This window comes from Mustela erminea, chromosome X, assembly GCF_009829155.1.
Source record: "Mustela erminea isolate mMusErm1 chromosome X, mMusErm1.Pri, whole genome shotgun sequence".
Lineage (NCBI taxonomy): Eukaryota > Metazoa > Chordata > Mammalia > Carnivora > Mustelidae > Mustela > Mustela erminea.
Window position 1 is genome coordinate 76,060,076 of NC_045635.1, and position 25,889 is coordinate 76,085,964.

The following is a 25,889-nucleotide window of genomic DNA, read 5'->3' on the forward strand; positions in this document are numbered from 1 at the left end:
CTTCAATTTCTTTCATGAGTGTTCTGTAGTTCCTCGAGTACAGATCCTTTACCTCTTTGGTTAGGTTTATTCCCAGGTATTTTATGGTTCTTAGTGCTATTGTAAATGGAATCAATTCTCTAATTTCCCTTTCTGTATTTTCATTATTAGTGTATAAGAAAGCCACTGATTTCTGGGGAGGAGTCAAGATGGTGGTGAAGTAGCAGGCTGAGACTACTTCAGCTAGCCGGAGATCAGCTAGATAGCTTATCGAAAGATTGCAAACACCTGAAAATCCATCGGCAGATCGAAGAGAAGAAGAACAGCAATTCTGGAAACAGAAAAACAACCACTTTCTGAAAGGTAGGACTGGCGGAGACGTGAATCCAAAGCGACGGGAAGATAGAGCCCGGGGGGAGGGTCCGGCTCCCAGCAAGCGGCGGAGAAACGGCGCACAAAATCAGGACTTTTAAAAGTCTGTTCCGCTGAGGGACATCGCTCCAGAGGCTAAACCAGGCGAAGCCCATGCGGGGTCAGCGTGGCCTCAGGTCCCGCAGGGTCACAGAAGGATCGGGGGTGTCTGAGTGTCGCAGAGCTTGCGGGTATTGGAATGGGAAAGACGGCTACAGAGACAGAGCCGACAGTAAGCTCACAGCTCGGTGTTACCTTGAAGCTGTCTCAGCCTCGGTGAGCTCAGAGCGCAGCCGGAGGTCAGGCAGACGGGAGTAACTGGGCGCTGTTCTCTGAGGTCGCACTGAGGAGTGGGGCCCTGGGCTCTCGGCTCCTCCGGGCCAGAGACCAGGAGGCCGCCAATTGTATTCCCCGTCCTCCAGAACTCTACGGAAAGCGCTCAGCTAACAAAAGCTCCTGAAAGCAAACTCGAGGGGATTACTCACACCGGCCCCTGATAAGGGCTGTGCAATTCCACCTGGGGCAAAAACACCTGAGAATCACTACAACAGGCCCCTCCCCCAGAAGATCAACAAGAAATCCAGCCGAGACCAAGTTCACCTACCAAGGAGTGCGGTTACAATACCAAGGAGAGCAGCAGACTTCCAGAGGGGGAGAAAGCAAAGCACGAAACTCATGGCTTTTTCCCTGTGATTTTTTTTTAGTCTTGCAGTTAATTTAATTTATTTTCTTTTTCATTTTTTGTTTTTTTTTCTCGCCTTCTGCTTAAATTTTTTTAACTTTTACCTTTTTCTTTTTAAACGTTTTTTAACTAGTTTATCTAATATATATATTTCTTCTTTTTTATATTTTTCTTATTGGTTTTTCCTTAAATTCTTTTCTTTTTTTTTTCTATTTTCTTTTTTTTTTCTTCCTTTTTGAACCTCTTTTTATCCCCTTTCTCCCCCCTCACGATTTGGGATCTTTTCTAATTTGGTTAAAGCATATTTTCCTGGGGTTGTTGCCACCCTTTTAGTATTTTACTTGCTCCTTCATATACTCTTATCTGGACAAAATGACAAGACGGAAAAATTCAACACAAAAAAAAGAACAAGAGGCAGTACCGAAGGCTAGGGACCTAATCAATACAGACATTGGTAATATGTCAGATCTAGAGTTCAGAATGACAATTCTCAAGGTTCTAGCCGGGCTCGAAAAAGGCATGGAAGATATTAGAGAAACCCTCTCGGGAGATATAAAAGCCCTTTCTGGAGAAATAAAAGAACTAAAATCTAACCAAGTTGAAATAAAAAAAGCTATTAATGAGGTGCAAACAAAAATGGAGGATCTCACTGCTAGGAAAAATGAGGCAGAAGAAAGAATTAGTGATATAGAAGACCAAATGAAAGAGAATAAAGAAGCTGAGCAAAAGAGGGACAAACAGCTACTGGACCACGAGGGGAGAATTCGAGAGATAAGTGACACCATAAGACGAAACAACATTAGAATAATTGGGATTCCAGAAGAAGAAGAAAGAGAGAGGGGAGCAGAAGGTATACTGGAGAGAATTATTGGGGAGAATTTCCCGAATATGGCAAAGGGAATGAGCATCAAAATTCAGGAGGTACAGAGAACGCCCCTCAAAATCAATAAGAATAGGCCCACACCCCGTCACCTAATAGTAAAATTTACAAGTCTCAGAGACAAAGAGAAAATCCTGAAAGCAGCCCAGGAAAAGAAGTCTGTAACATACAATGGTAAAAATATTAGATTGGCAGCTGACTTATCCACAGAGACCTGGCAGGCCAGAAAGAGCTGGCATGATATTTTCAGAGCACTAAACGAGAAAAACATGCAGCCAAGAATACTATATCCAGATAGGCTATCATTGAAAATAGAAGGAGAGATTAAAAGCTTCCAGGACAAACAAAAACTGAAAGAATTTGCAAACACCAAACCAGCTCTACAGCAAATATTGAAAGGGGTCCTCTAAGCAAAGAGAGAGCCTACAAGTAGTAGATCAGAAAGGAACAGAGACCATATACATTAACAGTCACCTTACAGGCAATACAATGGCACTAAATTCATATCTCTCAATAGTTACCCTGAATGTTAATGGGCTAAATGCCCCTGTCAAAAGACACAGGGTATCAGAATGGATAAAAAAACAAAACCCATCTATATGTTGCCCCCAAGAAACTCATTTTAAGCCCGAAGACACCTCCAGATTTAAACTGAGGGGGTGGAAAAGAATTTACCATGCTAATGGACATCAGAAGAAAGCAGGAGTGGCAATTCTTATATCAGATCAATTAGATTTTAAGCCAAAGACTATAATAAGAGATGAGGAAGGACACTATATCATACTCAAAGGGTCTGTCCAACAAGAAGATTTAACAATCTTAAATATCTATGCCCCCAACATGGGAGCAGCCAACTATATAAACCAATTAATAACAAAATCAAAGAAACACATGAAAAATAATACAATAACTAGGGGAATTTAACACCCCCCTCGCTGAAACGGACAGATCATTCAAGCAAAAGATCAGCAAGGATATAAAGGCCTTAAACGACACACTGGACCAGATGGACATCACAGATATATTCAGAACATTTCATCCCAAAGCAACAGAATACACATTCTTCTCTAGAGCACATGGAACATTCTCCAGAATAGATCACATCCTCGGTCCTAAATCAGGACTCAACCGGTATCAAAAGATTGGGATCATTCCCTGCATATTTTCAGACCACAATGCTCTAAAGCTAGAACTCAACCACAAAAGGAAGTTTGGAAAGAACCCAAATACATGGAGACTAAACAGCATCCTTCTAAAGAATGAATGGGTCAACCGGGAAATTAAAGAAGAATTGAAAAAAATCATGGAAACAAATGATAATGAAAATACAACGGTTCAAAATCTGTGGGACACAACAAAGGCGGTCCTGAGAGGAAAATATATATCAGTACAAGCCTTTCTCAAGAAACAAGAAAGGTCTCAGGTACACAACCTAACCCTACACCTAAAGGAGCTGAAGAAAGAACAAGAAAGAAACCCTAAGCCCAGAAGGAGAAGAGAAATCATAAAGATCAGAGCAGAAATCAATGAACTAGAAACCAAAAAAACAATAGAAGAAATCAACAAAACTAGGAGCTGGTTCTTTGAAAGAATTAATAAAATTGATAAACCCCTGGCCAGACTTATCAAAAAGAAAAGAGAAAGGACCCAAATAAATAAAATCATGAATGAAAGAGGAGAGATCACAACTAACACCAAAGAAATACAAACTATTATAAGAACATACTATGAGCAACTCTATGCCAACAAATTTGACAATCTGGAAGAAATGGATGCATTCCTAGAAACATATAAACTACCACAACTGAACCAGGAAGAAATAGAAAGCCTGAACAGACCCATAACCAGTAAGGAGATTGAAACAGTCATTAAAAATCTCCAAACAAACAAAAGGCCAGGGCCAGACGGCTTCCCGGGGGAATTCTACCAAACATTTAAAGAAGAACTAATTCCTATTCTCCTGAAACTGTTCCAAAAAATAGAAATGGAAGGAAAACTTCCAAACTCATTTTATGAGGCCAGCATCACCTTGATCCCAAAACCAGACAAAGATCCCATCAAAAAAGAGAGCTATAGACCAATATCCTTGATGAACACAGATGCGAAAATACTCAACAAAATACTAGCCAATAGGATTCAACAGGACATTAAAAGGATTATTCACCACGACCAAGTGGGATTTATTCCAGGGCTGCAAGGTTGGTTCAACATCCGCAAATCAGTCAATGTGATACAACACATCAATAAAAGAAAGAACAAGAACCATATGATACTCTCAATAGATGCTGAAAAAGCATTTGACAAAGTACAGCATCCCTTCCTGATCAAAACTCTTCAAAGGGTAGGGATAGAGGGCACATACCTCAATATCATCAAAGCCATCTATGAAAAACCCACCGCAAATATCATTCTCAATGGAGAAAAACTGAAAGCTTTTCCGCTAAGGTCAGGAACACGGCAGGGATGTCCATGATCACCACTGCTATTCAACATAGTACTAGAGGTCCTAGCCTCAGCAATCAGACAACAAAAGGAAATTAAAGGCATCCAAATCGGCAAAGAAGAAGTCAAATTATCACTTTTCACAGATCATATGATACTATATTTGGGAAACCCAAAAGACTCCACTCCAAAGCTGCTAGAGCTTATACAGGAACTCAGTAAAGTGTCAGGATATAAAATCAATGCACAGAAATCAGTTCCATTTCTCTACACCAACAGCAAGACAGAAGAAAGTGAAATTAAGGAGTCAATCCCATTTACAATTGCACCCCAAACCATAAGATACCTAGGAATAAAACTAACCAATGAGGCACAGAATCTATACTCAGAAAACTATAAAGTACTCATGAAAGAAATTGAGGAAGACCCAAAGAAATGGAAAAATGTTCCATGCTCCTGGATTGGAAGAATAAATATTGTGAAAATGTCTATGCTACCTAAAGCAATCTACACATTTAATGCAATTCCTATCAAGGTACCAGCCATCTTTTTCAAAGAAATGGAACAAATAATTCTAAAATTTATATGGAACCAGAAAAGACCTCGAATAGCCAAAGGGATATTGAAAAAGAAAGACAACGTTGGTGGCATCACAATTCCGGACTTCAAGCTCTATTACAAAGCTGTCATCATCAAGACAGCATGGTACTGGCACAAAAACAGACACATAGATCAGTGGAACAGAATAGAGAGCCTAGAAATAGACCCTCAACTCTACAGTCAACTAATCTTTGACAAACAGGAAAGAATGTCCAATGGGTAAAAGACAGCCTCTTCAATAAATGGTGCTGGGAAAACAGGACCGCTACATGCAGAAAAATGAAATGGGACCATTTCTTTACACCACACACAACAATAGACTCAAAATGGATGAAGGACCTCAATGTGCGAAAGGAATCCATCAAAATCCTTGAGCAGAACACAGGCAGCAACCTCTTCGACCTCAGCCACAGCAACATCTTTCTAGGAACAACGCCAAAGCAAGGGAAGCAAGGGCAAAAATGAACTATTGGGATTTCATCAAGATCAAAAGCTTTTGCACAGCAAAGGAAACAGTTAACAAAATCAAAAGACAACTGACAGAATGGGAGAAGATATTTGCAAACGACATATCAGATAAAGGACTAGTGTCCAGAATCTATAAAGAACTTAGCAAACTCAACACCCAAAGAACAAATAATCCAATCAAGAAATGGGCAGAGGACATGAACAGATATTTCTGCAAAGAAGACATCCAGATGGCCAACAGACACATGAAAAAGTGCTCCATATCACTCGGCATCAGGGAAATACAAATCAAAACCACAATGAGGTATCACCTCACACCAGTCAGAATGGCTAAAATCAACAAGTCAGGAAATGACAGATGCTGGCGAGGATGCAGAGAAAGGGGAATCCTCCAACACTGTTGGTGGGAATGCAAGGTGGTGCAGCCACTCTGGAAAACAGCATGGAGGTTCCTCAAAATGTTGAAAATAGAACTGCCCTATGACCCAGCAATTGCACCACTGGGTATTTACCCTAAAGATACAAACGTAGTGATCCAAAGGGGCACGTGCACCCGAATGTTTATAGCAGCAATGTCCACAATAGCCAAACTATGGAGAGAACCTAGATGTCCATCAACAGATGAATGGATCAAGAAGATGTGGTATATATACACAATGGAATACTATGCAGCCATCAAAAGAAATGAAATCTTGCCATTTGTGACAACATGGATGGAACTAGAGCGTATCATGCTTAGCGAAATAAGTCAAGCAGAGAAAGACAACTATCATATGATCTCCCTGATATGAGGAAGTGGTGATGCAACATGGGGGCTTAAGTGGGTAGGAGAAGAATCAATGAAACAAGATGGGATCGGGAGGGAGACAAACCATAAGTGACTCTTAATCTCACAAAACAAACTGAGCGTTGCTGGGGGGAGGGGGTTTGGGAGAAGGGGGTTGGATTATGGAAATTGGGGACGGTATGTGCTTTGGTGAGTGCTGCGAAGTGTGTAAACCTGGTGATTCACAGACCTGTACCCCTGGGGATAAAAATATATGTTTATAAAAAATAAAAAAAAAATTAAAGAAAAATAAATAAATAAAAATAAAAAAACAAAATACCTTTGGGGAATAAGAAAAAAAAAAAAAGAAAGCCACTGATTTCTGTACATTGACTTTGTATCCTGCTACATTGCTGAATTGTTGTATGAGTTCTAGTAGTTTGGGGGTGGAGTCTTTTGGGTTTTCCGTATAAAGAATCATGTCATCTGCCAATAGAGAGAGTTTGACTTCTTCATGACCTATTTGGATACCTTTTCTTTCTCTTTGTTGTCTGATTGCTGTTGCTAGGACTACTAATACTATGTTGAACAATACTGGTGAGAGTGGGCATCCTTGTCGTGTTCCTGATCTGAATGGGAAGGCTGCAAGCTTTTTCCCATTGAGGATGATATTTGCTCTGGGTGTTTCCTAGATAGATTTGATGAAGTTCAAGAATGTTCCCTCTAGAGAATCAGCCATTCTTCATAACCTCAGGGCAGCAGCTCTTTTTGCTCCTGGGTCCTGACCCCTTTTTTGCACCACAGACATGGCAAGAATTATCTCTTGGTCTTCGGCTCCAATCTTCCAACAATACTACTTGAAAAACTACATCACAGAAATGAGTCACTAGGTGGAGGAGTCAAGATGGCGGAGAAGTAGCAGGCTGAGACTACATCAGCTAGCCAGAGATCAGCTAGATAGCTTATCTAAAGATTGCAAACACCTACAAATCCATAGGCAGATCGAAGAGAAGAAGAACAGCAATTCTGGAAACAGAAAAACAACCACTTTCTGAAAGGTAGGACTGGCGGAGAAGTGAATCCAAAGCGATGGGAAGATTGACCCCGGGGGGAGGGGCCCGCTCGCGGCAAGCGGCGGAGCAACGGAGCACAAAATCGGGACTGTTAAAAGTCTGTTCTACTGAGGGACATCGCTCCAGAGGCTAAACCGGGGCGAAGCCCATGCGGGGTCAGCGTGGCCTCATGTCCCGCAGGGTCACAGAAGGATCGGGGGTGTCTGAGTGTCGCAGAGCTTGCGGGTATTGGAATGGGAAAGACGGCTACAGAGACAGAGCCGACAGTAAGCTCACAGCTCGGTGTTACCTTGAACCAGCCACAGGCTCGGTGAGCTTGGATCGTGCCCGGAGGTCAGGCAGACGGGAGTAACTGGGCGCTGTTCTCTGAGGGCGCACTGAGGTGGGGTTCCCGGGCTCTCGGCTCCTCTGGGATGGAGACCAGGAGGCCGCCATTTGTATTCCCGTTCTCCGGAACTCTACAGAAAGCGCTCAGGGAACAAAAGCTCCTGAAAACAAAGCGGAGAGGATTACTCAGCCCGGCCCCGGGCAAGGGCGGTGCATTTCCGCCTGGGGCAAAGACACTTGAGAATCACTACACCAGGCCCCTCCCCCAGAAGATCAACAAGAAATCCAGCGAAGACCAAGTTCACCTACCAAGGAGTGCAGTTTCAATACCAAGGAGAGCAGCAGACTTCCAGAGGAGGAGAAAACAAAGCACAGAACTCATGGATTTCTCCCTGTAATTTCTTTTTTTTAGTCTTGCAGTTAATTTAATTTTTTTCTTTTTTCTCGCCTCGGGTAAAATTTATTTTTTTTTAATTTTTACCCTTTTCTTTTTTAACGTTTTTTAACTAGTTATCTACTATATATATATATTTTCTTTTTTATATTTTTCTTATTTTCTTTTTTAATTCTTTTCTTTTCTTTTTTTTTCCCTTTTTTCTTTCTTTCTTCCTTTTTGAACCTCTTTCTATCCCCTTTTTCCCCCCTCATGATTTGGGATCTCTTCTGATTTGGTTAAAGCATATTTTCCTGGGGTTGTTGCCACCCTTTTAGTATTTTACTTGCTCCTTCATATACCCTTATCTGGGCAAAATGGCAAGACGGAAAAATTCAACACAAAAAAAAGAACAAGAGGCAGTACCGAAGGCTAGGGTGCTAATCAATACAGACATTGGTAATATGTCAGATCTAGAGTTCAGAATGACAATTCTCAAGGTTCTAGCCGGGCTTGAAAAAGGCATGGAAGATATTAGAGAAACCCTCTCAGGAGATATAAAAGCCCTTTCTGGAGAAATAAAAGAACTAAAATCTAAACAAGTTGAAATCAAAAAAGCTATTAATGAGGTGCAATCGAAAATAGAGGCTCTCACTGCTAGGATAAATGAGGCAGAAGAAAGAATTAATGATATAGAAGACCAAATGACAGAAAATAAAGAAGCTAGCAAAAGAGGGACAAACAGCTACTGGACCACGAGGGGAGAATTCGAGAGATAAGTGACACCATAAGACGAAACAACATTAGAATAATTGGGATTCCAGAAGAAGAAGAAAGAGAGAGGGGAGCAGAAGGTATACTGGAGAGAATTATTGGGGAGAATTTCCCCAATATGGCAAAGGGAACGAGCATCAAAATTCAGGAGGTTCAGAGAACGCCCCTCAAAATCAATAAGAATAGGCCCACACCCCGTCACCTAATAGTAAAATTCACAAGTCTTAGTGACAAAGAGAAAATCCTGAAAGCAGCCCGGGAAAAGAAGTCTGTAACATACAATGGTAAAAATATTAGATTGGCAGCTGCCTTATCCACAGAGACCTGGCAGGCCAGAAAGAGCTGGCATGATATTTTCAGAGCACTAAACGAGAAAAACATGCAGCCAAGAATACTATATCCAGCTAGGCTATCATTGAAAATAGAAGGAGAGATTAAAAGCTTCCAGGACAAACAAAAACTGAAAGAATTTGCAAACACCAAACCAGCTCTACAGCAAATATTGAAAGGGGTCCTCTAAGCAAAGAGAGAGCCTACAAGTGGTAGATCAGAAAGGAACAGACCATATACAGTAACAGTCACCTTACAGGCAATACAATGGCACTAAATTCATATCTCTCAAGGTTACCCTGAATGTTAATGGGCTAAATACCCCTGTCAAAAGACACAGGGTATCAGAATGGATAAAAAAACAAAACCCATCTATATGTTGCCCCCAAGAAACTCATTTTAAGCCCGAAGACACCTCCAGATTTAAAGTGAGGGGGTGGAAAAGAATTTACCATGCTAATGGACATCAGAAGAAAGCAGGAGTGGCAATCCTTATATCAGATCAATTAGATTTTAAGCCAAAGACTATAATAAGAGATGAGGAAGGACACTATATCATACTCAAAGGGTCTGTCCAACAAGAAGATTTAACAATTTTAAATATCTATGCCCCCAACGTGGGAGCAGCCAACTATATAAACCGATTAATAACAAAGTCAAAGAAACACATCAACAATAATACAATAATAGTAGGGGACTTTAACACTCCCCTCACTGAAATGGACAGATCATCCAAGCAAAAGATCAGCAAGGAAATAAAGGCCTTAAACGACACACTGGACCAGATGGACATCACAGATATATTCAGAACATTTCATCCCAAAGCAACAGAATACACGTTCTTCTCTAGAGCACATGGAACATTCTCCAGAATAGATCACATCCTCGGTCCTAAATCAGGACTCAACCGGTATCAAAAGATTGGGATCATTCCCTGCATATTTTCAGACCACAATGCTCTAAAGCTAGAACTCAACCACAAAAGGAAGTTTGGAAAGAACCCAAATACATGGAGACTAAACAGCATCCTTCTAAAGAATGAATGGGTCAACCGGGAAATTAAAGAAGAATTGAAAAAAATCATGGAAACAAATGATAATGAAAATACAACGGTTCAAAATCTGTGGGACACAACAAAGGCGGTCCTGAGAGGAAAATATATATCAGTACAAGCCTTTCTCAAGAAACAAGAAAGGTCTCAGGTACACAACCTAACCCTACACCTAAAGGAGCTGAAGAAAGAACAAGAAAGAAACCCTAAGCCCAGAAGGAGAAGAGAAATCATAAAGATCAGAGCAGAAATCAATGAACTAGAAACCAAAAAAACAATAGAAGAAATCAACAAAACTAGGAGCTGGTTCTTTGAAAGAATTAATAAAATTGATAAACCCCTGGCCAGACTTATCAAAAAAAAAAGAGAAAGGACCCAAATAAATAAAATCATGAATGAAAGAGGAGAGATCACAACTAACACCAAAGAAATACAAACTATTATAAGAACATACTATGAGCAACTCTATGCCAACAAATTTGACAATCTGGAAGAAATGGATGCATTCCTAGAAACATATAAACTACCACAACTGAACCAGGAAGAAATAGAAAGCCTGAACAGACCCATAACCAGTAAGGAGATTGAAACAGTCATTAAAAATCTCCAAACAAACAAAAGGCCAGGGCCAGACGGCTTCCCGGGGGAATTCTACCAAACATTTAAAGAAGAACTAATTCCTATTCTCCTGAAACTGTTCCAAAAAATAGAAATGGAAGGAAAACTTCCAAACTCATTTTATGAGGCCAGCATCACCTTGATCCCAAAACCAGACAAAGATCCCATCAAAAAAGAGAGCTATAGACCAATATCCTTGATGAACACAGATGCGAAAATACTCAACAAAATACTAGCCAATAGGATTCAACAGTACGTTAAAAGGATTATTCACCACGACCAAGTGGGATTTATTCCAGGGCTGCAAGGTTGGTTCAACATCCGCAAATCAGTCAATGTGATACAACACAGCAATAAAAGAAAGAACAAGAACCATATGATACTCTCAATAGATGCTGAAAAAGCATTTGACAAAGTACAGCATCCCTTCCTGATCAAAACTCTTCAAAGGGTAGGGATAGAGGGCACATACCTCAATATCATCAAAGCCATCTATGAAAAACCCACCGCAAATATCATTCTCAATGGAGAAAAACTGAAAGCTTTTCAGCTAAGGTCAGGAACACGGCAGGGATGTCCATGATCACCACTGCTATTCAACATAGTACTAGAGGTCCTAGCCTCAGCAATCAGACAACAAAAGGAAATTAAAGGCATCCAAATCGGCAAAGAAGAAGTCAAATTATCACTCTTCACAGATCATATGATACTATATTTGGGAAACCCAAAAGACTCCACTCCAAAGCTGCTAGAACTTATACAGGAATTCAGTAATGTGTCAGGATATAAAATCAATGCACAGAAATCAGTTGCATTTCTCTACACCAACAGCAAGACAGAAGAAAGAGAAATTAAGGAGTCAATCCCATTTACAATTGCACCCCAAACCATAAGATACCTAGGAATAAACCTTACCAAAGAGGCACAGAATCTATACTCAGGAAACTATAAAGTACTCATGAAAGAAATTGAGGAAGACCCAAAGAAATGGAAAAATGTTCCATGCTCCTGGATTGGAAGAATAAATATTGTGAAAATGTCTATGCTACCTAAAGCAATCTACACATTTAATGCAATTCCTATCAAAGTAGCATCCATCTTTTTCAAAGAAATGGAACAAATAATGCTAAAATTTATATGGAACCAGAAAAGACCTCGAATAGCCAAAGGGATATTGAAAAAGAAAGCCAACGTTGGTGGCATCACAATTCCGGACTTCAAGCTCTATTACAAAGCTGTCATCATCAAGACAGCATGGTACTGGCACAAAAACAGACACATAGATCAATGGAACAGAATAGAGAGCCCAGAAATAGACCCTCAACTCTATGGTCAACTCAGCTTCGACAAAGCAGGAAAGAATGTCCAATGGAAAAAAGACAGCCTCTTCAATAAATGGTGCTGGGAAAAATGGACAGTCACATGCAGAAATATGAAATGGGACCATTTCCTTACACCACACACAAAAATAGACTCAAAATGTATGAAGGACCTCAATGTGCGAAAGGAATCCATCAAAATCCTTGAGGAGAACACAGGCAGCAACCTCTTTGACCTCAGCCTCAGCAACATCTTCCTAGGAACATCGCCAAAGGCAAGGGAAGCAAGGGCAAAAATGAACTATTGGGATTTCATCAAGATCAAAAGCTTTTGCACAGCAAAGGAAACAGTTAACAAAATCAAAAGACAACTGACAGAATGGGAGAAGATATTTGCAAACGACATATCAGATAAAGGACTAGTGTCCAGAATCTATAAAGAACTTAGCAAACTCAACACCCAAAGAACAAATAATCCAATCAAGAAATGGGCAGAGGACATGAACAGACATTTCTGCAAAGAAGACATTCAGATGGCCAACAGACACATGAAAAAGTGCTCCATATCACTTGGCATTAGGGAAATACAAATCAAAACCACAATGAGGTATCACCTCACACCAGTCAGAATGGCTAAAATCAACAAGTCAGGAAATGACAGATGCTGGCGAGGATGTGGAGAAAAGGGAACCCTCCTACACTGTTGGTGGGAATGCAAGGTGGTGCAGCCACTCTGGAAAACAGCATGGAGGTTCCTCAAAATGTTGAAAATAGAACTGCCCTATGACCCAGCAATTGCACTATTGGGTATTTACCCTAACGATACAAACGTAGTGATCCAAAGGGGCACGTGCACCCGAATGTTTATAGCAGCAATGTCCACAATAGCCAAACTATGGAGAAAACCTAGATGTCCATCAACAGATGAATGGATCAAGAAGATGAGGTATATATACACAATGGAATACTATGCAGCCATCAAAAGAAATGAAATCTTGCCATTTGTGACAACATGGATGGAACTAGAGCGTATCATGCTTAGTGAAAAAGTCAAGCAGAGAAAGACAACTATCATATGATCTCCCTGATATGAGGACGTGGTGATGCAACATGGGGGCTTAAGTGGGTAGAAGAAGAATCAATGAAACAAGATGGAATTGGGAGGGAGACAAACCATGGGTGACTCTTGATCTCACAGAACAGACTGAGGGTTGCTGGGGGGAGGGAGGTTGGGAGTAGGGGGTGGGATTATGGACATTGGGGAGGGTATGTGATTTGGTGAGTGCTGTGAAGTGTGTAAACCTGGCAATTCACAGACCTGTACCCCTGGGGATAAAAATACCTGTTTATAAAAAATAAAAAATTTAAAAAAAAATAATGTTCCCTCTATCCCTATGCTTTGAAGCATTTTAATCAGGAAAGGATGCTGGACTTAGTTGCATTTTCTGCATCAATTGAGAGGACCATGTGGTTCTTCTCTCTTTGCTTATTAATTTGTTCTATCACATTGATTGATTTGCGAATGTTGAACCATCCTTGTAGCCCAGGAATGAATTCCACCTGGTTATGGTGGATAATCTTTTTAATGTGCTTTTGGGTCCTGTTTGCTAGGATCTTGTTGAGAATCTTAGCATCCATATTCATCAGTGATATTGGTCTGAAATTCTCCTTTTTGCTAGGGTCTTTGCCTGGTTTGGGGATCAGGGTAATGCTGGCTTCATAGAAAGAGTCAGGAAGTTTTCCTTCTGCTTCAATTTTTTGGAACATCTTCAGGAGAATAGGTGTTATTTCTTCTTTGAAAGTTTCGTAGAATTCCCCAGGGAATCCATCAGGTCCTGGGCTCTTGTTTCTTGGGAGGTTTTTGATTACCGCTTCAATCTCGTTACTAGATATTGGTCTATTCAGATTGTCAATTTCTTCCTGATTCAATTTTGGGAGTTTATAGTTTTCCAGGAATGCATCCATTTCATCTAGGTTGCTTAGCTTATTGGCATATAACTGTTGATAATAACATCTGATGATTCTTTCTACTTCCTTGGTATTCATTGTGATCTCTCCCTTTTCATTCATAATTTTATGTTTTTGAGCTTTTTCTCTTTTTCTTGGATTAGTGTCGCCAATGGTTTATCAATCTTATTGATTCTTTAAAAAAACCAGCTTCTAGTTTCATTGATACATTCTACTGTATCTCTGGTTTCTACCTCATCGATCTCAGCTCTAATCTTGATTATTTCCCTTCTTATGTGTGGAGTTGGTTTGATTTGTTGTTGATTCTCCAGTTCTTTAAGGTGCAGAGATAGCTGGTGTGTTCTGGATTTTTCAATTTTTTTGAGGGAGGCTTGGATGGCTAGGTATTTCCCCCTTAGGACCGCCTTTGCTGTATCCCATAGGTTTGGATCGGAGTTTCTTTATTTTCATTGGTTTCCATGAATTGTTTCAGTTCTTCCTTCATCTCCTGGTTGATCCAAGAATGCTTGAGCAAGGTGGTCTTTAGCTTCCAGGTGTTTGAGTTCCTTCAGAACTTTTCCTTGTGATTGAGCTCCAGTTTCAAAGCATTGTGATCTGAGAATGTGCAGGGAATAATCTCAGTCTTTTGGTATCGGTTGAGTCCTGATTTGTGACCAGGTATGTGGTCTATTCTGGAGAAGGTTCCATGTGCACTTGAGAAGAATGAGTATTCTGTTGTTTTAGGGTGGAATGTTCTGTATATATATACGATGTCCATCTGGTCCAATGTGTCATTCAATGCTCTTGTTTCTTTACTGATTTTCTGCTTTGATGATCTGTTTATTTCTGAGAGAGGTGTGTTAAGATTTCCAACGATTAGTGTATTCATATCAATATGACTCTTTATCTTGATTAACAGTTTTCTTATGTAATTGGCTGCTCCCATATTGGGGGCATAGATATTTACAACTGCTAGATCATCTTGGTGGATAGTCCCTTTAAGAATGATGTAGTGTCCTTCTGTATCTCTGACTACAGTCTTTAGTTTAAAATAAAATTTGTCTTATAGCAGAATTGCTACCCCAGCCTTCTTTTGAGGCCCATTGGCATGAAAGATGCTTCTCCATCACTTCACTTTCAGTCTGGGTATATCTTTAGGTTCAGAATGGGTCTCTTGTAGACAACATATGAATGGGTCTTGTCGTTTTATCCAGTCTGCAACCCTGTGCCGTTTTATGGGCACATTTAGGCCATTCACATTGAGGGTGAATATTAATAGATACGTTTTTATTGATATCGTATTACCTTTGAAGTCTTTCTTTCTGTAGATTGTCTCTATATTTCTGTTCAATGCTATTCTCGGGCTTTTTCCTCCTTTAAAGAAGCTCCGTTAATATTTCCTGCAGTATCGGCTTGGTGGTTGCATAATCTTTTCAGCCTTGCCGGTCCTGGAAATCTTTATCTCTCCATCCATTTTGAATGTCAGTCTTGCTGGATAAAGTAGTCTTGGCTGCATGTTCTTCTCATTCAGTGCCCTGAATATATCTTGCCAACCCTTTCTGGCTTGCCAGGTCTCTGTGGATAGGTCTGACATTATTCTGATGGGCTTTCCTCTGTAAGCAAGTATCTTCTTTGTCCTAGCTGCTTTCAAGAGGTTCTGCCTACAATTATAATTCTTCATTCTTACTATTAGGTGTCTAGAGGACTTTTGAGAATCTGTAATCTTGGGGGGAAACCTTTTGGCCTCTAGTACATGAACGCTGGTTCCATTTGTGAGATTTGGAAAATTTTCATGAAGAACTTGTTCCACTATTTCTTCTAGACTTCTATCTTTCTCCTCCCCTTCAGGGATTCCAATAATTCTGACGTTGGAACGTTTCATGGCATCATTTATTTCCCTGATTCTGTTTACGTGGCTTCTAAGCTGTTTGTTCCAGGCTTCCTCCGATCCTTTCTCTCTGTCCTCCAGATTACTAGTTCTATCTTCTGTCTCAGTTACTCTAGCGTTGAGAGAATTTAGATTAGATTGGAACTCATTGAGAGCATTGTGATGCTCATCCCTTGTAGCTTTCAGCTCTTCCCTAATATTGAAAACATGATCTCTGGTCGTTTTCAGGTCAGCCCTACTCAATTCCTTTTGGTCACCCATCGCTTTCTCCAACCTAGATATTGCTTGGATAATTGTTAGCCTGAATTCTCTTTCCAACATATTGTCTATGTTGATAGCCGTTAGCTCTGTTGCAGTAGGTCCATCCTCTGTATTTTTCTTCTGTTGGGCATTCCTCCTCCTAGACATTTTGGTGAGAGATGGCTGAACGGGTGTAGCTGGGTGTATTGACTGTGGTGCAGTCAAGGTGCACCCTGGAATGCTTCTGAGCAATCAGGGTTCCCCACCCAAATGAGAGGAAAAAGAAAAGGAAAAGAAAAAAAAAAAGAGGGAGAGAGACAGGAAAGAAAGGTGAGATAAAAGAGAAGGTTCAGCCCAAATGGGCCCCAAGGTAAGATTTATGAAGCATACAAACAGACACAGGCAAACAAAAAGACTGATAAAAGTATATGACAAGAGAAAAAATATATATATTTTTTCATATATATATATATATATGCAAATAAAGGAAGAACCTCGTCAAAAAGAACCCCAAGTGTAAGATTTATATACTATCAGGACAAACACAAAAACACAGAAATACTGGTGGAAGAAAAAGATGGGAGAGTGGTTGTAAATTCTCAGTGTGGGTGAGGAAGGTTGTTTTGATTCTTCCTGGATGTATCTTGATATCTTTGTTAAAGGACTCAACTTTCCTAAGATAAGGGGGGGATTAGGAATTGGTTTTCCTATAGGGGTTGCATTGATTGGGGATAGGGGATTACCTTGAAGTTTAACTCTATATGAATATTAGAAAATAAAAATTAAATAAAGGAATAAACTAGACTAAACTAAACTAAACTAAAAAAAAAGAAATTTAAAAAATAGAAATGCAAAAGAAAAACACAGGTGTATGTATCAAAAAGTTCAGGTTAGAAGGTTATTATGGAATTTGATGTACTGGACATCTCACTGTGATGGTAAATAGGTTGAAAAATTATCTATATAATAATAAAAAATTAACTATATAAAAAAAATGAGCCAGAATGGTGGGATCGAATTAATAATAAAAATTGTCATATGAAGTAGTGGTGGTTGTTCTCTTGTTGTCTTTTTTTTTTTTTTTTCCTTTCCTGGTTGGTTTTCTGGGGGAGGGGCCTCCTACGTGGGTTCTCAGTCAATGCTGTTCTCTCAGTTAAGTCCTCCCGCCCCCCTCAAGGGGATGGGCTCTGAGGAAACTGTTTTTTTCAGGCTTTTGTTTTCTGGAGGTTTTTATATTTGTTCACTTTTGTTTTTCTCTCTTGCTTTGACTGCTTTTGATGGTTTTTGTAGGTTTAGAAGAAAGCAAACTGCACCCTGACCTCCCTCTCAGAAAGAAGCCTTTGTCTGGCTGCAGAGCCCAAATAAATCCCCCCTTGGCCGCTGGCAGAGCAGGTTCCCAGTCGCGGTCCCTGGGGACTCAGGATTTTTTGCTTGTACCCAAAACCACGGCAGCGGCGGCTGTCTGGGCAGCTCCAGACTGCCAGAGAAGTTCCAAGCAGCAATTGCACACTGAGATTTTCCCGAAGGCCCAGTCAGGGAGTGCCTGGTCTTTTCAGTCTGAGAGCACCTGGCTGGCGGTTGTGTGCACCTCTCTCAGGGAAGGGCGCGGGGCATGACTTGCATTCTGATGGCAAGACATCGCCTGGGGACTGCAAAAAGGCTGTGCTTCTGTTGGATTGTGAGGCTCCCAGCCCCTCACTGGAGCCGGGCGCCAAGCACTCTCAGGTGTGCTGGTGGTTCAGGCACCGAGACCTGGTTTCTCTGCTGCACTCTCTGGCTCTGCGCCAGGGGTTGCTGTCCTGGGTCTGGGGACTTAAGCCCAGACCCTAACACCCTGATTCCCACAATTTCCCCCCGGTGATCCTTTGCTCTTTTTGAGTGCTTTCTACCAGACTCCCAAGTTAATGCTGGTCTCCAGGCGCAGGGCACTCTCCTATTGGGATATTACTTTCCAAGGGGTCGCCTCTGGTGGATCCCTCCCCCTTTTGTTTATCTTCCGATATCAGTCCTACTTTCCCACTCTGCATTACTTGCCCACTGGCGTCTTCTGCTCCAGTAGAGATCCAGACGTGTATAATTCTGATCTCAGGCTGATTTCATGGGTGATCGGAGTTCTTTGGAAGGTAATCAGCTCACTTTAGGGTACAGGTTGAAAGGGCACCTCCTCCTACTTCCCTGCCATCTTGTCTCCCCTCTGACTAGTCTTTTTCTTAAAATCTAATTTATCTGATATAAAAATTGCTACCCCAGCCTTCTTTTGAAGCCTATTGGCATGAAAGATGCTTCTCCATCCCTTCACTTTCAGTGTGGGTATATCCTTAGTTTCAAAATATGTCTCTTTTAGACAACATATGGAAGGGTACTGTCGTTTTATCCAATCTGCAACCCTGTGTCATTTTTGGGGCACATTTAGGCCATTCACATTGTGAGTAATTATTGATAGATACATTTTTATTGACATAGTGTTACCTTTGAAGTCTTTCTTCCTGTAGATTGTCTTCATATTTCTGTTCAATGATATTCTTAGAACTTTTCCTCTTTTATAGAACCCCCTTAATATTTCCTGCAGTGTCGGCTTGGTGGTCACATACTCTTTTAAGCCTTGCCGGTCTTGGAAACTCTCTATCTCTCCATCCATTTTGTTAGAACAGCTCACAGAACTCAGAGAAACATTTTTTCTTACTAGATTACCAGTTTATTATTTTTTTAAAGATTTTACTTATTATTTATTTGACAGATAGAGATCACAATTAGGCAGAGAGGCAGGCAGAGAGAGAGGAAGGGAAGCAGGCTCGCTGTGGAGCAGAGAGCCCAATGCGGGGCTTGATTCCAGGACCCTGGGATCATGGCCTGAGCCTAAGGCAGAGGCCTTAGCCCACTGAGCCACCCAGGCGCCCCTTACCAGTTTATTATTTAAAACAAAAACAAAAACAAAAACTCAGGAGCAGTCAGATGGAAGAGATGCATAAGGCATGGAGAAGGTGTGTGGAACTTCCGTGCCCTCTCTGAGCTTGCCACTTTACCCAAATTTCCATGTGTTCATCAACCCTGAAGCTCTCTAAACCCTACCCTTTTAGGTTTTTTATAGGAGGTTTCATTACACAGTCATAATTGAGTAAACCCTTCAGTGTTGTTAATTGAAGTTGGTATCTAGGCCCTCTCCCCTCTCCAGAAATCAGGAGGTGGCACTGAAAGTTCTACTATAATAACTTGGTTGATTCTCTAGACAACCAATCCCCTTTTCCAAAAGTCATATAATAAACATAAAAAAAATACACCTTTGATTCTCATGTAGGAGACTGAAAGTGTTTTAGGAGCACTGTGCCACTAACAGTGGACAAAGTCCAAATATATATTTCTTATTGTAAATCACAGTATCGCATGGTAAAGTAAGTTTTATAAAAGAAGGGCTATTTAAGGATTGCTTAATAAATGGATTTGAAACAACTGAATAGGAAATTTTAAAATGAAATGAATTGGACTCATCCTTACTACACATAACAAAATAAGTTTCAAATGTATTAAAGAATTAAAATATGAAAAAAAATCAAAATTAAAAACTATCAAATATAGAACAATATTTATTCCTTCTAATGAGAATTTGAGCTTTCTGTTTTGAATTAATAAGACATATAAATAAATGAAAATTGAGAATTTAAAACAAAATTTGAACAGTCTGTATTAAAAGAAAATCAAAATAAAATCAAATGGAGAGCAGAGAAATGTTTATATCAAATATGACATAGGAATAATACAAAATATAATACAATAATTCCTAATTATAAGAGAAACTTCCGGTTCTTAATTGTTAAAAGGAAAATGAATATATACTGACAATTTGCATTAAGAATATAGAAAGAGTAACAGACACATTAAAAAATTTAATAAGTTTCTTTAACTCTATCTCCAAATCCTATTGTTTCCACTTCAAACTTTTAAGAGAAGTATCTACATTCCACTTCTGTTTCATCCCAAATATTTTGCTCAAGAGCAGGCCCTCAACATGCTTCCCCTTGACTTTGCAGGAGCCCTCTATTTAGATTGCCTGATTCTAGCCTTGTCTGCCACTTTTGACAATCCTGCCCTTTCACTAAAGTGATGTTTCTAAGATATAAACTTGAGTGTATCACCAACCTCCCCCATCTTCACTGTCAGCCTAAAAGATTTAATTTACTCCATTATGAGCTCCAAAGTAAATTTCACCACTCTTAATATTTTATGCAATACTCTCCATAAACTAAATCCTTATTAAATCTCCAAAGTAAACTTTGAAACTCCTTGCACTGTATTTCATTTTATTTAAAAAAAAATGAAATCGTATGTTAATCATTAAGTAGCCATACATATTTTTTCCTACAAGGCTTATGAAAAAGTTCTCCCTCCCTTCTTCCATCCCTCCACTTCATTCTTATTTCCACTCCACAAAAACTGATTGACCTCAGGGAAAAACTGTTAACATTTCTCCTTCCCTTCTATTTTTTTAAACATGAAAAAAAGATATTTGGGAGGGGATGGGCATAAATCTTGGTTTGAATTCTTTAAGTTTGAGCTACCTATGGAACTTTCAAGTGGAGATGCTTGGTGGCCATTAGAAAGGCATGGAGTTAGAGCCAGAAGAAAGGTTTGGCTGAAAATATGTGTTATGAATGGTAACTGAAGCCAAGGAATGAGGCAGGTAGCATTAGCAAGGGATATAAATAGAAAAACTGAGGATAGAGCCTAGAGAAAGCCAATAGATTCAGGGCTTTCTGAGAGAAGAGTGTAGAATAAAATTATAGCTTTCCATCAATATTACAATGCTTATCTTTATACATTGTTTATATAGAACTGGACTTCAATGCATGTACAGTTTTAAAACCTGATTTATAAGTATTTTATGTTTTTTACTGAGTTAAAACACTTACTTGGTTTTAAAAAGCCAAATAGCACAATAAGGCTTATAACTACAACATGTAGTATCTTACCCCAGCCTTTTCCATCCCTTTTTCTGCTTCTTGGAGATAAATTTATAAAATTCCTTTCCCTTTAAATTTCAGTATTTACCTCCAAATTTCAATAATAATATGCTAATACTATAACTCCTTGATTATTCATTTATGATATCTTGTGATTTTGTGTTATGGATTATAAAAAAGTAGCTATTATAAACATACTCTCTCTATTAGCATCTTCCCACATATACTCCCACGTCATCTCCATTTATTTCCAATGTATATACATCATCATTATTAAGGAATATTCAGTGTTTATCTCATTATGACTATCTAAGACTGTTGACAGTTTAGCTATGTATTATGAATCTGACATAAAACCACTTCTAAATGTATCACACTTCATCTTCAGGTTACTTTCTTATTTCCTTTTTCTATTATTCCCAAACTTCAAAAATTAATAGAATTCCCTCACTAACTCTACTTCTCACTTCCCACTGATTTCTTAACTCATTATACATAGAATATCAATTAGTGTTTGATCAGAGAAAGGATATATTAGAACACACACACACACACACACACACACACACACACACTGAGATTTGACCTTATGCAACTGTGGGAGTTGGCTGAAGTCCATATTAAAGCTTTTGATTATGAATCTAGCATAGAAGCCTAAAAGTCAACAGAACAGGCAGGAGATATGGAAAGACATGTGAAGAGGGAAAGGAAGTCAAATTGTAATCTTTGAAGGTGAACTGAAACCCACATGGATGGATTAGACCCCTTATTTGCTTCTCATCTACTTCTAAGCCAATTTTGATGAAGGAATGATCTGCAGAGTTTGTTACCCTTAATTATGAATTAAACACACACCTGATTTAGAAGTTAGAGAAGCTGAAGGAAATTTAGTAGGAATAGGAGTTTCTGTAAACTTCGTTTCTTCCACTTGCCAACAAGATTATGAGCCAGAAGATAAGCAACAATATGCATGAGTCATAAAAGTGTCTTGTGTCCAGCCCTGAGTTTAAGAAAAGATGTTTGCTATTTCATGCCCAATTTCCAAATATAAAAAGTGTTTCTAGGGAGCTACAGTATGCTGGAACTACACAGAGCAGGTAATTCTAAGAGACACAGTTCCAGTTAGACTATGTTGACACAATAAAAGGTTATCTATTTCCCATTCTTCTATTAAGCCTACTGTCACAGAATGACCAATTTCCTTCTCTTAGCTAAATTCAAAAGCTTATTTTCAGTCCATGCCATTCCACAACTAATCACTCCATAGTATTTAATACTGTTGATCACTTGCTATTTTTTTAAAATCTGTTACAGTTTAACTATTCAGTATTTTCTTTGATCTTTGGAAGTATTCAGTATTTTCTTTGATTCAGTATTTCTTTGATCTTTGGAAGCACTTATTCTCTGTCCCCTTCACTGGTTTCCCTTCTGGCATTTAATTAAATTTTAGGCTCTGTTCTTATATCTCTTTGTTTTGTTTGTTTGTTTGTTTTGTTTTGTTTTTGTTTTTACACTCAATCTGAGAAATTCCACCCACTTCCAGATCAATCAGGAGTTGATTTTTGTACATGATGTAAGGTAGGGGACAAAAGTCATTATTTTCCGTATAAATAACAAATCAACTGAAAATATTTATAATTTTAGACCTTCCCAATTCATGATATTACAATTTTTGTCATGAGTAAAATAACTTATATATATATATATATATATATATATATATATATATATATATATATATACTGTTTAATTCTTTTCATCTATTTTTCTATCAAAGCACCAGTACTACCCTGTCTTATTTAATACAACTTTACAGTACACCCTCATATCCAGTAGTGCAAGCCCTCAAAGCTTGTTATTTTTCCTTAATGTTGTGAGTGTTTTGGGCCATTTTTCTTTCCAAAATAATCTTGGAATGGTGATCTCATTTTCAAAAACATTGGATTCACGTACAATCTATAGATCAATTAAGAGAGAGTTAATGAATGTTTACATTATTATATCTAGTCATTAGTAAAGTATGTTTTAGTTTCTTATTATTTTTATTAAATAATGCTTGCCAGTTACTAGTATAAAATACTGAGAAAAATATAGCTTGACTTATTCCTGACATTTTAAGTTGTATATGATATTTTTGAAGTATAATTTTAAGTTTAATTTTCTAATTATTGTTTCTAGTATATAGAAATATAATTTATTTTATTTTACTTTTTTAAAGATTATTTATTTATTTGCCACAGAGAGAGACAGAGCACAAGCATGGGGAGCACTAGAGAGAGGGGGAAAATCAGGCTCCCTGCAAGGAGACTGACACAGGTCTCCATCCCAGAACCCTGGGATTATGACCTAATGAGCTGAAGGCAGACACTTAACCAACTAAACCATTCAGCCATCCCTATAATTGATTTTAATATATGTTTCTTATGTCCAGTGAATTTGCTAAACTTGTTTTTATAAGTTTGCATAGTTTGTAGATGCTTCTGATTTCTGTGCACATAATCATGTCATATGCCAATAATGACAATTTTATGTCTTCTTTTTTAAATCTTGTGACTTTTTTTCTTCATGCTGTACTGCAATGTGAAAAACCTCTATTGCAATAATGAATAGATATAATGAAGATGAAGATCTTTGCCTTATTTATCTCAGGGGGAAAGATTTAAAAAATTTTGTCAAGAAGTATGTATGCTACAGTGTTTTTAAAAGATATCAGATAAAATAAAGTTGCATTATATTTCTAGTTAAATATGTGTGCTTATTGCATTTCACTAAACAATTTTTCTGTGTTTATTGAGATAACCATACTACCTTCTTTCTTTTATTATTTTTATATTTTATATTATTATATTTAGATTTAGATTTTAGATTTTAGATTCATTTTAAGCTTTAGCCAACCCTGAATTTGTGGTATAAATCCCAATTGATCATGAACTAATATTCTTTTTATATATTACTTGACTTAATTTGATATTTTGTGAAATATTTTGAATCTATGTAAATGTGAGGTATTGTCCTATGATTTTTTTTTATTCTTAATATGTCCTTGTCACATTTTCATATCAAAATTATGCTGGATTCCTTAATTAGATTATATTTTAAAGTTTGTTTTCCTTTTTTTTCTTCTTCTTCTTTGAAAAATATTTTGAATACTGCTGTTCTTTCAATTAAAAAATAAATTATTTAAAAAGATAATTTACTGAGTAAAACTTCCTAGGACAGATTTCTTAAGTGCATTCCTTAATTACAGATTGAATTCCTTAAATATATACGAGACTATTATGAATTTATATTTTGTGTGTATGTGTGTGTCTGTTAGTTTCAGTAAATTGTACATTTCTAAGAATTTGCTCATTTGTAAATATTCAGATTTTTGGCATAAAGTTGTTCGAAAAGATCCTCATATCAATTTTTCAAGATTTTATTTATTTGACACGGTCGGGTGAACACAAGCAGTGGAAGTGCAAGAGGGAGAAGCAAGCTTCCCACTGAGCAGGAAGCCCAATGAAGGGCTTGATCCCAGGACCCCAGGATCATCCCCAAACCCAAGGCAGATGATTAACAACTGAGCCACCCAGGCACACCCCTTATCATTTTTAACAGAGTTATTGATATAAAATAAACTTAACTTACAACTAAGAGATTATTAAGTGGCTTTTAGGATATTCATAGGTGTGTGCCATTATCATCACAAAGAACGATTTTGTGATATCAAAAAGAATGCCATATTTTAAGAAACTCACAACTTGGAGCTGCATTAGCAAGATGGTGTAATGGGAAGCCCCAGACACTCATTACTACACAGAATCATTAAAATAAATAAATAAATAAATAAATAAATAAATAAATAAATAGCTAGCATTCAAGCAAATGTCAAATCCAGAAAAAGCCACATTTAGACTGGTAAGAAATTTCCTGGTGTTTATACTTTGCCTTGTCTGATGTCCTCCCCAGTGTGGCACAGCATAGGCTAAAGGAAATGTCCCAGTTACTGGTTAACTCACCTCTGGTGGAGAGTTTATATTTGACTCTATTTGAATTTTTTTTGGCGGGGGAGGGTTATAGTTGTGTTTTTTTTTTTTTTAATGTTTAGTTAGCCACTGTATAGTAGTTAGTTTTGATATAGTGTTCAATGTTTCATTAGTTAAGTTTAATACACACTGCTCATTACAGCACATTCCCTCCTCAATACCCATCACCCTGTTAACCTCTCTCCCCACTGTCCTCCCCTCTGAAATCCCCAGATTATTTCTGGGGTCCATAGTCTTTCGTGGTTCATTTCCCTCTCTGATTTCTCCCCCATTTGGATTTCCCTCCCTTCCCTTATGGTGCTCCATGTTATTGCATATGTTCTAAATATGAGTGAAACCATATGATATTTGTCTTTCTCTGCTTGACATATTTCAGTTAATATAATCCCCTCCAGTTCCATCCATGTTGATGTAAATGGTGGGTAGTAATCTTTTCTGATGGCTGAATAATATTCCATGGTGAACATGTACTATATCTTCTTTATCCATTCATCTGTTGAAGGGCATTTTGTCTCCTTCCACAGGTTGGCTATTGTGGACATTGCTGCTATGAACATTGAGATGCACATTTCCTTTCTTTTCATTCTGTCTGTATCTTTATGGTAAATACATAGTAGTGCAATTGCTGGGTTGTAGGGTAGCTCTATTCTTAACTTCTTGAGGAAACCCCATACTGTTTTCCAGAGTTGCTGTACCAGCTTGTATTACCACCAACAGTGTGAGAGGGTTCCCCTTTCT